Consider the following 5,292-nt stretch of genomic DNA (forward strand, 5'->3'; position numbering starts at 1 on the left):
CCGTATACCAGGCACTATGCAAAATGCTGGTGTGGCACTGTAGGTCAGCACTGGATTGCAAGGTCAGTAGTTTACACCACAAGGTTGGTGGTTAAAACCCACCAGACACTCCTTGGAAACCTTGTACAGGGTTGACATGAGTCAGAACCTGATTGCACTTAACAATAACAGCAATGTGCTAACTGCTTTATAAAGTTGCACCATCCCTCACCAAAACCCTTGTGCTAGGTATTTTTATGGAAGTCAGATGACTTTGGACTTCAGAAAAGCAATTACCCAAACCAACCAAAGGCATTGCCATCGAGGCGATTCTGACTAACAGCAACGCTGTATGGGCTTCTGAAACTCTACATCTTTACAGGGGCTGAAAGCCTCATCTTACTCCCACGGAGTGGCCGAGGGCTTTGAACTACTGACCATGCAGTTAGCAGTCCATCACCAGGCTCCTCAGAAACGCAATGAGAAGCCTCTAGACTCAACAAGATCTAGGACCAGCGACACTGATAAATCTCCAGCGAACAATGGAAACATGTCCTATCAACTTCCACCTGGGCTATGGACCTGTACTAAATCCCTGAAATACCACGAGATAGGCAGCATTATTGGTTCTGTTTTACATCTGGAGAAACTGAGGCACAGGGAGCTAAATAAGGTCCTTGGTCACACACAGTCCAACAGTTAGAAGGGCTGGGATTCCCACACAGGCCCATTTTTACCGCCGTTCTCGACACCAAGTTTTAGGGCTGGTGACAAGAAATTAGTGAATGAATGAATGAGGTTTCAGCTGAGGAGATCAGAAAATGTAGCCTCTTACGGAGCACAGCTCAGGGCAGGGAAGCCTGACTCTCTGTCAGAGTGGTTGGTGGGATCAAATGGCCGATTTCTTGGTTAGAAGGTGAACGCTTAACCATGGCACCCCCAGGGCTCCCTCCCACGGACCATGAGTTTATAAAGTGGGGGGATGGAGGAGTGGGTTAAAAAAGTTCATGGACAAATTCCATTATCTTTTCATTCCATTTTCCCATGCACTTTTGGAAGCCCCCACGTATAATCTCTGCATGCTTTTCCTGGGTGGCCTGGAAACACTGTGACAAGACGAAACACTGTGACAAGACGCATACTCCCCTACCCTCCACCGCCAAGGCAAGTATTACGGTACATCCACCCAACTCACCACCGGGTGACATTCCTTATTACTGCTGATGTCGATCACCGCCGGGGCCCCAGACTCAGGAGGCACCGTGCATACACCACTTGCCTTTGCACAGCCTCTGTTTTGTCCGAGGTCCTCTCCCACAATTCCTGGGGCCTCTGGTACTCAACACCTCAAGGGCACGACAGAAGAGCCCCTCATGATGGCTGCACACTGGAAATGACCGGGGGAGGGGCACCCAGGCCCTCCCTTCAGTGACTCTACTTGAATTGGTCTGGGGTGGGGTGTGTCAGGTCTTGAGATGATTTTGAAGTTCCCCACATGATGTGACGCAGAGGAGGAGACTCATTATTAAAGCCACACTTTGCAAATTCTTCCAGAGAACGTGTGACTGGGCATCTTTGGAGCATCAAACTTCCCCCCATCAGAGATGCAGATTTCCTTTAAGTTGGATTTCTCAAGGTCTGCTAAGATGCCAAGTCCCTGGGTGCTTACAGAAACGTTGGAGGTTTGAGTCCAGCGACAGACACTGCAGAAGAAAGGCCTGGAGATTTAATTCCAAACAGTCAGCCACTGAAAACCTTTATGGAGCCCAGCTCTACTCAGATACACACGGCATAACTGTGAGTCGGCGTCAGCTCAGTGGCAGCTGGCGAACTGGTAATGCCAGGGGGGCTCCAAAATGCTTGTGGAAAAATGGGATTGGGAGACAATGGAAGTCATGTACCGTTAACTTTTAAGAGAGGAAAACACAATATATGCTGGTTCCCAAGCCACCTCCTGGCGTCCCAACACGCCAGGGCTCCCGCAGATAGACGCTGTGCGTGGCCTTCTGGACTGCCCAGTCAGGGACATAGCTCAAGTGCACAGTGTGTTGCAGACTGCTTCTCCATTGGATGTGAGGCCCACGAAGGCAGGGGCCCCTCTTCACATCCAGACCCTTCCTTCAGCATGGTGCCAACATCCAAGATGGCGGTTCAAACCCACCAGCTGCTCTGAGAGAGAAAGCTGAGGCTGTCTGCTCCTGTGTAGATTTATGGTCTTGGAAATCCTACATTGGGTCACTGTGAGTTGAGGGCAGTGGGTTTATAAGGACATTGGAGTAGGAGGTTAAGTATAGGGCTACTAACTGTGAGGTTGCTGGTTGAAACCCACCAGCCAGTTCTCGAGAGAAAGAAGAGGCTGTGTGTCCCTGTGAAGATGACCGTCTCAGACACCGAGGAGCAGTTCTACTCTGTCCCACAGGATCCCTATGAGCTGGAATTGATTCCAGCTTTCCTTAGTTGGCTTGGCACCTGGTAGGCATTTAATAACTACCACACCTGCCTATGCCACCCACTCAACTGCACATGCCCAGAGGCCCCCTGCACTTGGGCAGGACCATGCGACTACTTTCAGGCATATACAAACATGAACTGCGTCACTTCAGGCCCTTAGCATTCAAGCTGTGTTCTCTTTTTCCTGCTGCAGTGACCCTGGACTGGCCAGGCTGGTGACATGACAGGACAGGAAAGCCCCCATTAGTCTGGGTCCCCACCTGACCTACATGTGTTGTGTTGAACATCTGAGATCTCAGGGTTAATCTGTTACGGCTCCCAAATCTTAGCCGTCACTGGCAATCCTGTGAATGAGGGACGGCTGCCCGAGCCCACCGTGGAGATAAAGAGGGCAGTGGCTTCCCCTGAAAGGATGAGAGAGGGGGACTGAAAAACGGCTCCTCAACTGGGCAGATGAAGGCCCCACAGCCTCCACTCCCTCCAGGCAGGGTCAGCCTCGGTGGTCCTCACCAAACGCAGCTCCTTAGGGATCCCAGCCAAGTCCCAGCCCCTGGGGGTGGGGGAGGAGCTGCTCTGAAGTCAGCAACACCCTAGAAAAACCTATTAGCTGATGCAGCAAGACCGTTTGAAGGGCCTGGGCTAATTCAGGCTGACAACCTTCCCGTGGAATCACCCACGGGGACTCTGCACTCCCAGTTCCAGCCCAGAAAATAAATCACACTGTCAGGTCTAATTTGGGACTTGGCTGATGGCTGAGCAAAGCATCCCTGCATTCTGGACACAGAGGTCAAGGGCAGCCCATGCTCTTGCGGCCAATGCTGAGAGGCCTGGGGATGGGACCAGAAAGGCGGTGTTTCCGATACCATCCAGAGAAAGTCCGCTCATCTCATGTGAAATTCCTGCCCTCGGCACGGCTCTGTGGGTCTGTTCCCAGAGCACAGTCCCTCTCTCACAGTCCCCAGGCACCCTGCTAGCCCAGGGCTGGGCACACAATAAACATGCTATTTGGTGAATAGGTAATCACAATAATAAGTTAGCAGTAGCTAACGCTTATTATCCTACAAGCTGGGTGACGACGCAGCTGCCTAACCTCTGAGCTACAGGAAGGGCTGATGTCACCATTGTTACCACAATTATCATCCCCATCACCCCATTTTCTACCACGGGACAACTGTGTGCCAGGCACTGTCTTCTTGTTAAGTGCCGTTGAGTAGGTTCCAACTCATGCAACCCTGTATAGGGTCTAAGTCAGTTCCAAGGAGCAGCTGGTGGGTTTGAACTGCTGACCTTGTGGTCTGCAGTCCAGTGCTGATCCTACAGTGCCACACCAGGAGTTATGTACTGTCCTCATTGCTCGTTGTTAAGTGCCATTGAGTCGGTTCCGACCCATAGCGACCCTGTATAGGGTTTCCAAGGAGCGACTGGTGAGCTTGAACCACCGACTTTCTGGTTCAAATGACTTTGAAGTGCGGCGCATTAACCCACAGTGCCACACCAGGATTCCATGTACTGTCCTGTTGTTGTTGTTGTTGTTAAGTGCCGTCGAGTCGGTTCCGACCCATAGCGACCCTGTACAGGGTTTCCGAGGGTGTAAATCCTTACGGGAGTAGAAAGCCTCATCTTTCTCCCGCGGAGCGGCTGGTAGTTTCGAACCGCTGACCTTACGGTTCGCAGCCCGATTCGTAACCACTACGCTACCAGAGCTCCTTATGTACTGTCCTAGGTACTAGGAAATTCACACTAACACTTCAATCCTCAAATCCAGCTGAGGACAAGATAGAAGCTCCCAGATATCAGTTAGGACTACAGATTACTGGTGCCTGTGTCCTTGGCCACCAGGACAACCTGTCTTTGATGTCACCTCTTCCAAGAAGCTTGTGCTGAAAACCCAAGTCATGATTTTTTTGTCTCCTTTAGCGCTTCTCACTTGGGGCTGTTTGCCTCAGAGTTTTCCAAACATACTGTCTACCCAGGACACTATCTTTGCAAGTTTTGTGCTCAGCACAGGACCAAGAACAAGCACATGTGGACTGGAACAAGATTGGATGGATGGATGGACGGATGGACGGATGGATAGATGGATGGATGGTGAACCCTGACTGCAAACCTTTTGTTTTACAGAATGCGGCAGTGGAAACTCAGACAGCAGTAACAAGAGCTTCACTGAAGAAGGAGAAAGTGGAGGAGAGGAGGAAACTGCTCCATCAGGAAAGCTCTACTCGTTCTCTATGGCCCAAAGCTGCTTCCAGGAGCCCTCTCCACACTCCAGGCTGGGCAGGGCACCACCCTCAGGGCTTCCTGTGCCTCCCCTCTAGCTATCCCTGATCACATCCTGTGTCTCTGCACTCCCTCCCTGATCACTGATCACAGCCCGTACCCCCACCCAATTCCTGGTCACTGTCTTTACCTCCCTCCATCCCTGGTCACTGTCTGTACCTTCCCCCATCCCAGGTCACTGTCTGTACCTCCCCCATCCCTGGCCACTGTCTGTACCACCCCCCATCCCTGGTCACTGTCTGTACCTCCTCCCATCCCTGGTCACTGTCTGTACCTCCCCCCATCCCTGATCACTGTCTGTACCTTCCCCCATACCTGATCACTGTCTGTACCTTCCCCCAATCCCTGATCACAGTCTGTACCTCCCCCCATCCCTGATAACTGTCTGTTCCTTCCCCCATCCCTGATCACTGACTATACCTCCCCCCCATCCCTGATCACTGTCTGTACCTCCCCCCAATCCCTGATCACTGTCTGTATCTCCCCCCCATCCCTGATCACTGTCTGTACCTCCCCCCCATCCCTGATCACTGTCTATACCTCTCCCCCCCATCCCTGATCACTGTCTGTACCTCCCCCATTCCT

The sequence above is a fragment of the Chrysochloris asiatica genome, unplaced genomic scaffold (genome assembly GCF_000296735.1).
Source record: "Chrysochloris asiatica unplaced genomic scaffold, ChrAsi1.0 scaffold00168, whole genome shotgun sequence".
In the NCBI taxonomy this organism is placed as follows: domain Eukaryota; kingdom Metazoa; phylum Chordata; class Mammalia; order Afrosoricida; family Chrysochloridae; genus Chrysochloris; species Chrysochloris asiatica.